General features: G+C 50.8%; 1 pseudogene; it reads left to right on the top strand.

Moving 5' to 3' along the window:
* The first annotated feature begins 1,396 nt into the window (after positions 1-1,396).
* On the top strand, positions 1,397-7,933 carry LOC136525534 (transketolase, chloroplastic-like; annotated as a pseudogene).
* Positions 7,934-13,592: the final 5,659 nt, after the last annotated feature.

Below are 13,592 nucleotides of genomic sequence, written 5' to 3'. Positions count from 1 at the left end.
ATATCGCCATTCATCATGTGAGCACCGAAAAACAATTAGCCGATATCTTCACAAAGCCCCTAGATGAGTCAAGATTTTGTGCTTTGAGGAGTGAACTAAATATCATTGATTCTCGTAACGTGGCTTGATCCCTTGCACACACATTTTGTTTGATCTAGTTAGGAGAAAAGAATTTAGAAAATATTGTGTGCCACTTTCAAAATCTATTTTGTAATTTTTCGTAAGTGACTATTAATTTGTGTTGGTTGAATGAAATCTAGTCACCTATGAAAATATTAGTGTCCATCATTTTTTTGCCCCACATGGTAGAGCGAGTGCAGGTTAAGGTGTTTTTCTGTTTCCCTACGTTAGAAGTCCCGACATTCGTCGGAAGTCCCGGCATACGCCGGGAGTTCCGACGCAGATCTGATTGCGCCGCGTCCGTTGCTCGGCTCATTTATAACCGGCCAGGTCTTTCTTTTTTACATCGGTTATTTCTTCCTCCCTCCTCCCCTCCTGACGCCGCCATTGTCTCTCCTCGCCGCCTTGGCTCCTCCTCGTGTCGCCCCATCGCGCCCTCTCCCCCACCACCGCCCTACCTCATGCTCTGGCCTCCATTCCCTTTTCTTGTGCCGCCGGAGGCCTTACTGGTAGGTGTGGAGGCGATTCCTTTGGTGGAGGAGATTGTGCCCGTGGATTTGTTCATCGTCGACTGCGATTCGTTTCTCTTCATCTCTTCCGTTCTCGTTTCAAGGTACTACCATGGTGTTCTAACCCTAAATCCAATGTACCTTATGTTTTGCCTCTATTCTTTCTTCCTCTCTACTCCTCTATCTCCCTTGTTTGGATGCGTGTCGTGATTTGAAGCCCCATGAATGGGATGGTCAATTTGGGCGTCGGAGGTTATGACCGTCGGAACTCCCGACGTCAGGCCGGGACTTCTGGCTGTCAGAAGTCCCGACCTTGGCCGGAACCCTTGACCCTAGAGTGACCACTCCATTCCTGTTTCTTCACTTCTCGATGCTTGTTCGCGTTTCCTTGTATTGTTTGTCAGTTCCACTTGGTGTTCTTCGCAGTCATGGAAGGTGGTGGCAGTCCCTCGCGTCATAGGGAAAAGTGTTCCAAGAAGACTCAAGATCGTGCCGTTGTTCCCAAGCCGCCTAGCCGCACCAAGGTGTCATTTTCGCGTGGTGGTGCTGGTGGTTCCCGTGCTGCCCATGGCCATGGCGTTCAAGGGTCATCGGCTGTCGTTCCGCCTCCTGCTCCAGCCTTTGTTGGGGATATGCCGATCGTAGATGAAGCTGAGGAAGCTCTTGAATGTGCCGGACGCACCATTGCTACTCCACCGATTCGCACCCCGACTCGCGGTCCAGCGGGTGTGTCTCAGCTTGTTCCGTTCACCGGTGTGTCGCCGATCATGCGGGAGCCCATCATGGCTCCCAATCCTGCTGGTGGCTGTACTCCTCCTCTTCTAGTGGATTATCGTCACCGGGTTAAGGACATCAGGTACAATCGGAACAGGAACCTTTATGCTGAGGACGAGAAGGACCTACGACTTGAGTATCGTTTCTGGCATCCCTTCCATTATGATTTTTATGATTCTATTCTTTATCAGAAGTTCTTGAAGAAGAAGGAACCACCGGTCCTGCAGATGAAGTGCATTGATGCATACTCTCTTGGCAAGTACAAGGAACCCGAGTTGGAGCAGATGGTTCGGGATATCAACTCAATGGGGCTGTCTTACCTATTAGAGTTTAGGAAGCATTAGAACAACGAGCTAATCTGTTAGTTTTATGCTTCTTATCATCATGAGAGAGACTCCACCGGTGCTGTTGACATTATTCATTGGACAACCAAAGGCAAGCATTATAAAGTGGACTTCATCACTTTCTCTCGCCTTCTCGATTTGAGTCACAGCGACCGCATTGCTACTGAGTTGACTGAGTATGAGGATCTCAATATGGAGGAGTACCAACACATGTATCTTGATGGACACATGGACAGACAGTGTTTCTAAAGCCCTACTATTATGTTTTGAACAACATCTTGCGACAGATCTTGTATCCGAAGGTCGGTGACTCCACCTACCTTCGTGATGATTCACAGAAGGTGCTTCAGCGCTTTGGCGATGAATTTTAGAAGTTTTCCATCAGCCGCTATATTTGGAACAAGATACATGATGCTACTGAGGATCCGGTAAAGCATCTTCCTTATGCACCGTACATTATGCATGTCATTGAGCAAGTATCTGGCATCCGTTTTCCCTATGACACTCAGCAAAAGCTCCTCAAGATATCCAACAAAACCTCCATCCTTGCTGCAAGAGAACTAAAAGAAAAAGCTGAGGCAGCCATAGCGAGAGGGAAAGGTGTCTCGGGTTCTCGCTCTCGTCGTGGTGCTTCCACTGCTGCTGCTCGCTCTTCTAGTGCCGAGCCTCTCTCCTTGTCCTCCTCTGGAAAGAAGCCCAACAAGTTCAAGTTCCTAATGACATACATGTTTGGATAGTGTTGTGCTAGTGCTCAACGTGAGCACGATATGCAAGAGAGGCTATATCGGTTGGAACAGCAAGCAGGCATTGTATCTTCTCCTCCACCGCCATTTGTGCCTCCTCGTGATCCGTTGGCTTTATATGATGAGGCTTGTGCAACATACGAAGATGATGCGACTTCTCGCCCGCATGGCAAAGGGAAGGCGACTGAGGACGATGAGGAATACATCGACGAGGATGATGATGAAGACGACATCGGTGGTGACGACGATGACCAAGATGAGGATGATGACTACGATGATGAGTAGTTGCTTATTCTCGTGGCCTACCCCTTTTGGCACTTGTTGACAAAGGGGGAGTGTTAGGCTTTGATTTATCTTATAATAAGTTAAGTTGGTCTTATGGTTTCGGAACTTTAAAACCTTTAGCGTGTACGAACTATGTCGTGTGGTGGCAACCGTGTGATGGACAACTATCTATTTATATGTGTGTGATGGATGATTGTAGGATAAGTAATGTTTTAATCTATCTTATTTGCTTGTGCGTATCTCTACTTGCCATGATGAATGCTCTTTGTATGGCCATGTGTTCCTTCAAGTTTCTACTTTGAAATCTTGGCCATCATATTCTCTTTTACTTGTTGTGTGAAATAACATGTCATATTGCATCTCTTTTCACCGATACTTAGTTGTTCACACACACTTGTTGCACCCCACGGATTGCAAAATTTAGGGGGAGCTTTTGTCTTGAGGTATGCAAATCATGTATAAGTGATTCTAGTTGATATTCAAATTCATGCATATATCAAGGGGGAGCTCTTCATAAATTTTGGGGTTCAAAAACTTTAAATTCATTCATTCTTATAAAAGCCTAAGTTGGTTGTCATCAATTACCAAAAAGGGGGAGATTGAAAGTGCATTTCCCCTCTATGTGGGTTTTGGTGTATTGATGACATCTAAATTAGGGACTAATGTGGTCTTAATGAGATATGTTGCAGCTATTAGTCCCGTAAAATAATCAAAGAGTTGATAAAGATGAAATGGTATCCCTCGATTCTTGAAGTTGAAAAGGCGGACGAACTCAAAATGCTCTCCAAAGGTTTTATTTTTGTTTTTGAGTTTAGGATCCGCCGTACTATAAAGAGGGATGCAAAGTTATTTGGTCTGAGGAAGATAGAGTGCTCAAGCATAATAATTAAATAAAAAATGGGACACTCTAGCACTTCACGAGCACATAGAATATTTTTCTATGACTATCAGTGTCGGAACTCCCGACGGTCGGAAGTCCCGACGTAAGTCAGAACTCCCGACGGTCGAAAGTCCCGACCTAAGCCGGGAGTCTCGGCACCTATGCTTCTGACTGGCTGACTGTCTATGTACGTCGGAAGTCCCGACATTCGTCGGGAGTTCTGACACTGACTTGACCCAGGAGTCCCGGCATCAGAGGTGCTGGTTGCTTGTTTTAACTGTGTACGTCGGAAGTCCCGACGTTTGCCGGGAGTTCCGACACTGACTTGCACGCGCGGAGTTCTGACCCGCTGTGAACAGTATTTTCTGTTAACGTCGGAAGTCCTGAGATCTGCGTCGGGACTTCTGATGTAGATCTAAACGGTTGAATTTTCACTTAGAGTATAAATACTCCCCTCTTCACTTCTAACCGTTATGGACTCATGTCACAGTTGACTCACTTCGTGCTCAACAGCTCCTAAGCAACAAAAGCACCCCTCTCCTTCCCCCTTTGCTCTAATCTTCGATTCCCTCAGGGTTTGAGTGAAAGGAGAGTGGATTAAGTGAGAGCATCACTTTGGAAAGCTTGAGCACTTGATTTCTTCGTTAAGCCGACTGATTTTGCGTCTATTACTCTTGGGGCTTTGCCCTTAGCCGGCTAGGCGTTGCCCTAGAGCTTCCATCTTGTGGAAGAGCCTTAGGAAGTTTGTATCACCCTTCAATTTCTTAGTGGAAAGCTCAAGTGACCTTTGTGGTCGCTTTGAGAGAGGCAAGGAGGTGGAAAAGACTCCGACCTTGGTGGTCACCTCAACAACGAGGACGTATGAGCTCCTTAGTGGGGTTGCCGAACCTCAGGATAAATCTTTGTGTCCCGTGTGCTTGTTGTTGTGATTGCTAGAGATTATTTGTATGTGTTTGTCTCTTTCTTTCCCAAACTTCTATTTTAGGGTTTGGACTCGATCTACGGTTTGGAGACATTACGGTGTCAAGGGAGTGACCCAACATCTTCACCAAACCTCTAGGAACTGAGGTTGTAAGTTTATTTATCCGCAAAGTTAAATTTGGCACTGCTTTTGTAGTTCACGTAGGCGTCGGAACTGCTGACGTTTGCGTCGGAACTTCTGACAACGTTGGGAGTTCCGACCCAAACGTCGGGACTTCCGACAGTGACTGACAGAATTGAACTTAGCATTTGCAGTAATTTTTTAGATACGCCTATTCACCCCTCCTCTAGGCATTGTTAGATCCTTTCAGTTTCCCCGTGCAGGGCGTGGGGTGGGCGTGACCGCGTGAGGTCGTGGGTCCCTGCAACGGACGTGGGCGCAGGTGCTGGGGCGGGACGCGGGACGCGGGGCATGGGGCGCGATGCGGATGCAGGAGCGACGTAGGTGTCGGAGCCGCGTCCGGACGCGACGTCCTGTCAGGACGTCGGGCGCTAGCGGTACCGGTAGATAAATGGCTTGTTTTGTTTAAACAAATGCGGATGTCTCTTGGTTGAGTTGGTTAGCACTATAGATCTGGGTCCGGGTGAGGTTAATCAACTGGAATGAACTCGTCCCTTTCCAAGGAAAAAGGGGGGAAAGCCGTCTCTTCCTTTCACATTTTTTAATTACTTCCTTCGCTCCATTAGTATATAAGGCGTGTTTTAACATTGCACAGTCTCCTAAATTACGCTTTGACTATCCATTTATTTTATATTATGTTGTTTATGATTATTGGATTGTACATTTGACTACAAATCCAATAGTATCAAGTTTGTATTACAACAGTTAGAATTTCTTTGCAGAATTATTGGTTAAAGACTATAAAATTTGACTGTTGACGCACATGAAATGTGCTATAAATTGGACCAGAGGAAGTATTTTTGTGCGGACCATTTAAGGTTCTTAGGAAATTAGTTGGAAACTCAAAACACTACCATGGACTCATCACTCTTTGAAGTTTGCACAGTAGATTCATCACTATTTGGTCAAAGCATTTGTTTAATTTATCTGGAGTTCTGGACCAATATGCTAGGTGTTTATTATGGTTGTTCTGTTGCTGCAGGAACAGGAGTTGAAGCAATTCAGTCAACTCGGAAGCAGGACACCGGGCCACCCTGAAAACCTTGTAACTCCTGGAGTACCACTGGTCTGTTTATTTTGAGTTAGCTCACTCTAGTTGTAACTTGGCTTACTGTAATACCAAACGGAAAGTTTAGGTTTCCAATCTGATTGTTCTGCAGGACCTCTTGGTCAGGGTATCGCCAATGCAGTTGGATTGGCACTCGCAGAGAAGCACCTGGCTGCCCGCTTCAACAAGCCCGACAGTGAAGTTGTCAACCACTGCACGTACGCATCGTCTTTATTGTCATCATGTCATGTTTTCCTTTTAGTTTGTGTGATGCAGTTGTGGTAGCATGATTCACGAATTTTGTACAGATACGTTATCCTGGGAGATGGTTGTCAAATGGAGGGTATCTCCAGTGAAGCTTGCTCGTTGGCTGGACACTGGGGTCTTGGCAAGCTCGTTGCTTTCTATGATGGCAATCACATATCCGTTGATGGAGATACAGAGACAGCATTCACAGAAGATGTGAGCGCACGCTTTGAGGCCTATGGGTGGCACACACTCTGGGTTAAGAATGGAAACACTGGCTATGATGACATCCGTGAAGCCATTAAGGAAGCGAAGGCAGTAACTGAGGAGCCTACATTAACCAAAGTCAGTCTTCTCTTTTTGTTATTACTGGATTAATTTGTTGGTTTTGCTGTAGATATTGTCACATGTATCCAATATATACTGCTTCTAGGTGACCACAACAATCGGTTATGGATCGCCCAACAAGGCCAACTCATACAGTGTGCACGGAGGTTCATTGGGCACCAAAGAGGTCGAAGCAACCCGGCAGAATCTTGGATGGCCCTATGAGCCATTCTGTGTGCCTGAGTATGTCAAGAGGTCTGTCAACTATTTATCCTAGTTATCTGAATGAGGTGATGAAAATCCATAGCAGTTACGACATGATATCCTTGCATGGACTGTTGCAGCCACTGGAGCCGCCATGTGCCCCGAGGTACTGCACTTGAGGCTGATTGGGATGCTAAGTTTGCAGACTATGAGAAGAAGTACCCAGAGGATGCAGCAAGCCAGCAACCTTGAAAAATATCATCTCTGGGGAGTTGCCTGCTGGCTGGGCTGATGTCCTGCCTGTAAGTTTATTACCATCTCTACTCCTGATATTAGAGATGATGTGCAGACGATGACTTACCAATGTTATATCTCTTGATCATCCAGAAATACACTGCAGAGTGCCCAGAAGCTTCGACCAGGAACCTCTCTCAGCAGTGCTTGAATGAACTTCCTAAAGTACTGCCTGGTTTTCTTGGAGGCAGTGCTGATGTTGCATCTTCCAGCATGACGCTGCTCAAGATGTTTGACAACTTCCAGAAGCACACGCCCGAGGAGCGCAACGTCTGCTTCGGAATGAGGGAGCATGGCATGGGCGGCGTTTGCAACGGCATTGCTCTGCACAGCCCAGGTCTCGTTCCATACTGTTCAACCTATCTCTCTTTCTCTGATTACATGAGAGCTGCCATGAGAGTCTCAGCCTTGACTGAAGCTGGAGTTATCTATGTTATGACCCACGACTGCATCGGTGTCGGAGAGAATGGCCCAACCCATAAGCCCATCGAGCATCTGATGAGCTTCCTAACGATGCCCAACATGTTGGTGCTCCGTCCTGCGGATGGCAATGAGACTGCTGGAGCGTACAGAGTCGCGGTTCTTAACTGGAAGAGGCCATCTGTTCTTGCTCTCTCCAGGCAAAACCTTTCCCAGCTGCCTGGTACCTCGATCGAGGGTGTTGAGAAGGGTGGGTACATCATCTCTGACAACTCAAGTGGCAACAGGCCAGACCTTATTGTGTTGGGTACCGGTTCTGCGCTGGAGATCGCTGCGAAAGCTGCAGATGAGTTGAGGAAGGAGGGGAAAACTGTCCGTGTCGTGTCGCTTGTCTGCTGGGAACTCTTTGAGGAGCAGTCAGATGAGTACAAGGAGAGTGTTCTCCCTGAATCTGTCACCACAGTCCACAAGGATCCGTGTCGAAGCAGGGTGTTCTCTTGGATGGCAGAAGTACGTGGGCCCCAAGGGCAAGATCATTGCGATCGACAAGTTCGGTGCGAGTGCTCCTGCTGGAAAGATCTACAAGGAGTATGGCATCACTGTGGAGAGCGTCATTGCGGCAGCCAGGAGCCTCTAAGAGTGCACTGTCATTTCTTTCTTCTGTGGTCGTCGATGCCAATTGCAAAGGAGCACTGTGCATGGAGGTCTTGTGCCCAAAGTCTGAATAAAGGACGGTGGACGGAGATGATGCATGTGTTGGAGCGGGAAGAATGGGATTCAAGGCCTGATGATAAACATAAACATTGGTTTCTATTTTGAGCGGTTTGGTTTTATCCGGCCGTTCTTTCATGTTACTAATTTCGCTGAATATTGCCTATTGGTAACTACGTCACGACACGATGACCTTGGTTCTTGCCTTGTGCAAATGTGGAGTTTTGCTGAATGAGTTTTGCTCCGGTGGACCTCCTAAAAAAATTGCACGCATCTTAAAGTAATTTAATATTAATTAAATCCTTCTTAATTCTTGTAGGGCCCAAACCTATCCATCGAATCCGGCCCATGCCCACCCATTCTGATTATTGTGGATCACAGGATCACTACTTTGATGTATCGCCTGGTTCTTCTTTCGTCCAATCGACAGCATGGCACGGCACGGCACGCGGATGCGGCGGCAGGGTATGAGCGTTCTGCGTTCAACGTTCAGAGTTGGACGTACGGCGGCGACTACATTTCACGGGTTGGGACAGGGTGGAGTTGGCTGCTGCATTCTTTGACGCTGATAGGCTATAGCAATCGCTCGTGCTGCCATTCTATGATCGAAGCGAGGCCACCCGCTTCTACCACCTTTTCCTGATTTGCATCTGAACTCTGAAGTGCACAATCTTGGTGGGATCTTGAGGTTGCCGCGTAGGTCGATGCGGGGGCATGGACCTCTCCATGGCTATCGCCGCCTATGTCGAGAGGGCGCTCCAAGCCTCCAAATGGTGCCGCCTGGGTAGTAGGAGCTAGCGGCGGCGCTGAGCTGACCGGCCACTCCCAGCGCGCAGCATGCTGTCACCCTGCCGCAACGCCGATGCGGCCGCTCTATTGCCGACTCGCTGCCTCTCTGTGTGCCGCACCTGCTCCGGGTTCCTATTAGGCGAAGAACAAACATGAAATAGTAAAGGACCACGATAATCTGAACTGGTGGACACGGCTGGGCTCAGATGGGTATGGATGGGCTAGGCCTATACGAGACCCGTGGGTTAATTAATTAAAAAAAATATTTAAAAGTAGATTGCTTTAAAATCCTTGCAATTTCTTTTGGGAGGTCTACTGGAGCATAACTCTTGCTGAATTAGCTCGAGTTCATTCCTTTTGCCTATTATCATCCTGCATTTCATCCATAGTCCAATCGGAATTGCCCTCCTCAAGGCGTTCGACGCTCCGGACGCGCTCTTCCTGGGCCGCGGAGCACTGGAGCTCGATACGGAGCCTACTCCTGGCTTCTCCATAAAAAAATTAAATGCCACTTCCTTGATCCTCCTCGCCCATTGTAGCCTTTTTTCACCGCACGCATGCGTCTTCCGGGGGCGACTCCACCACGCCGCCCGCCGGCCGCTCACCTTCCTAGCGCGGGGGATGCTTGCCGCAGGCAGTGCCGTCGTCCGGCGTTATCGCCTGCACCGCGGGGGCCGCACCCGCCCGCCCTGTCGCTGGGAGCCGCGCAGCAGCTCTACAGCCGCCCGCCTGCTAGCATCCCTCCCCCCCCGCCCCCCGCCGCCCGCCTGCTAGCACCCCCCCCCCGGTGATACTCCGCGGCATCAAGCTCTGTGCAGGCATCGAGCTCCGCGTAAACGAGCCTCCATTCGTCCAAGCCACAAGTAGATGCGACGTTAAAAACGCATGTTGCAAGAGTATGTTTCAAGTATTTCAGTTGTTTCAGAGTTATGTTGCATATCAGTGTTGCAAAAAAAAGATCAAGATATTACATATGTTGCAATGGCTATACATATATGTTTTAAGTGTATGTTCTAAATGTTTCATCTATTCCAGATGTATATATATGTTGCAAGTGTTTTATATGGATGTTGCATATCATGCATGTTGAAACCATATGTTTTAAGTGTTTCATATGTATGTTGTAAGTGTTTAATCTAGATATTGTATATGTTTGCAATGGTTTTCAAGTGTTTTTCAGTTTGTCGGGTACCATAAAAAGGGGTCCTCTAAGTGAAAATCGAAAAAAAAATCGCTTAGACCATGTCAAAATCAAAGCCAAGAGATAACTATAGGCTAACCCCCAGCCTTGTCCGAGGCTACCGACTCTTCGCCTCGCACGAAAGGCCTCGAACGGTCTACCGATTCTCCGCCTCGCTCAAGGCCTCGCACGAAAGGCCTTGGACGAGGAACCGATTCTCCGTCTCGCTCGAGGCCTCGCGCGTAAAGTCTCGGATGAGGTGCCAATTCTCTGCCTCGCTCGAGGCCGGCTCAGCAACAACCCCGTCGCCTCCGCCTCGACCGATCTCCCTAACATAATGTCACGTCCAATTAATGCGACCAACCACTCCCGCAACATCAGCCGGATGACGGCTCAACACAGCAGAGCGGCCGACGAGACGAGAAGTCGCATCAACATCATGTCGTCCGGGACAGGACAGGGCAGGGGTTACCGGCCGCTGTGCTCGGTACTGTGCCCATGACCGACGCCCGCACTGCACTGTGCTACCTAACCCCTGCTCTAGGAACAACGCGGCGTGGGGAGTCAAGTCCGGGCCACTATAGCCTCGGAATTAGTGTACAAGACCAACTACTCCCTCTAAGCCTCGGCAATCCACTTAAGGGTCTCGGTAGCCTCGGGATTCGCACTCGCTGAGCCCCCACGATGGCTCGGCCTCGGCACAAATTGAGCCTCAGCTTTTTACATGGTCAACACACAGCGACCGGCACGTCGCCCGCCATGCCCTGCGTCAAGCTATCACTGGAGCTCCCACGTCGCATAGGATCGGGTGTGACCGGCGCGTCGCCCTAGTGCATCAAGGACAAGGACCGCTCCGTCGACCATGCCGCCACAGTGACAAGCTACAGGGCTCAGAAACGCCACCTCCGCTCACAGGACGCCGCGTAGCGAACGCATGTATCACTCCTGTCCCCCTTCAACTATAAAAGGGAGGGACCGGGGCCATTTCTAGAGAGGAGCTCAAGAGATAGACGAACATAGACAGACTGGCATAGACAGACTCACTCACTCGCGCAAGCGACACTCTGTAACACACACGCTTCCTCGTTGCCTGAGATCAACATCTCAAGCAATTTACACTGCTTCACGCAGAGACCTGGGAATATCTCTCTCTCTCGCCCTGCTTGTAACCCCCTACTACAAGCACTTCGGTGCAAGGAATACAGGATCGATCTCTCGGACTGGACGTAGGGCACCTCTTGCCTGAACCAGTATAAACCTTGTGTCTCTTTGCATCACCATCCAGGATTAGGGGTACGCAGTACATTTTCACTAGTTGGTTGAGGGCCCGCCGATCCAAAACACCGATAGTTGGCGCGCTAGGTAGGGGTGCTACTGCGTGTCATCTTCGTCATCCCGACAAGTTCTGGATGGCAGACCCCGTGCGACCACTGCGTCTCGGCGCGATAATCTGGTTCGGGAGCCTAGAGTTCATGCCTCTAGGACATGAGTACGATATGGTACTCCTCTCACCCAGAGCCCCACCGACCATCGACGACGTCATGCCCCAGCAGCCTAGGCACAGGCGGTGCCTAGGCCACCGCTCTCATTGCGCTCGCCAGGTACGGCACGGGCGAGACCACCCTAACCCCGCGCAAGCTCAGGGTGACGTGCCGCGCTCCGCCGGTATCCTATGCCCAGCTGTTGGCACAAGGTCCCTAGTTGGGGACCTGTCTAGCCTGAGCCTAGACAGGGGAAAGGCGCCGGTGGCGCACAGCAATGCCCCATCATCAAGCTCTGCCCTGCCACCTCCTGAGGAGTCGACTCCGATGGAGCAAAGCTCGACGATGGCACCATCCCCGTACCCCTTCGGGTTAAGGAATGCCACCGCCACCTATGCTTTCGCCTATGCTTCCGCACACGTGGAGCCCTCAGGACGCCACCAACGCTTCGCCCTCGACCTCGACTCCACGACCTCGACCCACACCTGCGCCAACTCCTCGGAGGAGGACAAGGCGTGGGCCGGAGCAGACTTTTTTGGGCTTCACGACCCTGAAGCTATGCGCCGCTTCTTGGCCGCGAGTGACTACTGCTTCGGTTACTCCAACTTCGACAATGAAGACACTTACGACCCCACTCGCGAGTGTTTCCACATCAGGCTCGGGATGCTAAGGGCGAGCAATGAGGACAAGGGAGCAGGCAACCGTTCCCTACTTCACCAGGGGGCAGGCGATGCCACACCTCCATGCATCGTGCCATCGGCAGCGTGGAACGAGAACCCCGTGGAGCTTCGACGCCCTGACTTGGAGCAGCTCCGCGAGCTTCAGGCCAAGGTCGAGCAAGATCGACTCCTGCTGCAGCAGCTCCGAGACACTCTTGAGCAAGAGCAACAGGGGCGCGGTGAGGGTGGAGCAGGCCGACAAAGGGCTTGCGACGTCAATCGCCGCATCAACAACGATAAAGGGGGCGGGCAACCCCCTATCTTCAATCGAGCTAGCCAGAACGTCATGGCGGTGGTGATGCTGCTCTAGACAATGCCCAAGCCCTCTACCATGGAAGGGCGATGGGCTCACGGCGAGCTCCGAGACCTTCTTGAGACTGCCGTGGTGTCGCAGGCTGAAAGTTCTGCCTCTCGACGGCGCGGATGCCCCTCAGAACTTCCTATGGCACCGCCTCGATAGGATAGGGAGGCCTCGATATGCCCCGAGCTCGCTCGGGCCCTGATGGCCAATAGGGTCCCCTCGGTGCACGACCGCCTCAGCGACCGACACGAGACGCAAGGAGACCACGATGTGGTCAGCAGGCGACGACACCACGACAATGAGGGGCCCGCCTGGGGCTACCATCCGCACCGAGGTGGCCACTACGACAGTGGGGAGGACCGTAGTCCTTCTCCTGAGCCGCCTGGCCCTCGAGTTTTTAGCAGAGCTATCCACGCTGCTCATTTCCCGGCCCGGTTTTGACAATCAGCCAACCTCACAAAGTACAGTGGCGAGACCAATCCCGAACTTTGGCTGGCTGATTACCGCCTAGCTTGTCAGCTAGGCGGTGCGGACGATGACCTGCTCATCATCTGCAACCTCCTGTTGTTCCTGTCAGACTCGGCGCGAGCCTGGCTCAAACACCTCCCTCCCTCATAGATCCACGACTGGCGTGACTTGGTAAGGGTCTTCATCAGGAACTTTCAAGGCACATACGTGCGCCTTGGGAACTCCTAGGACCTCAAGAGTTGTCGCCAGGGGCCAAACGAGTCTCTTAGAGACTTCATCCGGCGCTTCTCCAAGAAATGCTCCGAGTTGCCAAGCGTCGGCGACTCGGAAATTGTCCAAGCTTTCCTCTCCGGCACCACCTACCGGGACCTGGTTCGAGAGTTGGGCCAGAATGTGCCAACCTCGGTGGCCATGCTCCTCGACATTGCCACCAACTTCACCTCGGGCGAGGAGGCCATTGGGGCCATCTTCTCCGACAACGACGCCAAGGGGAAGCGGAGGGACAAGGCCCCTAGGGCCTTAGCCCCCCCACCTCCTCGAGAAAAAGAAGGGTCGCCAGGGGAAGCAAGAAGTCCTCGAGGCCGGCCTAGTCGTGGCCGCAGAGCGCAAGAATCCCCAAGGCCCTAGAGGCCTCGGACTCTTCAACG

Source organism: Miscanthus floridulus, chromosome 19 (assembly GCF_019320115.1).
Source record: "Miscanthus floridulus cultivar M001 chromosome 19, ASM1932011v1, whole genome shotgun sequence".
NCBI classification, from domain to species: domain Eukaryota; kingdom Viridiplantae; phylum Streptophyta; class Magnoliopsida; order Poales; family Poaceae; genus Miscanthus; species Miscanthus floridulus.
Note: the sequence above shows the minus strand (reverse complement) of the source record. Positions and strands in the feature narration are given on the sequence as shown.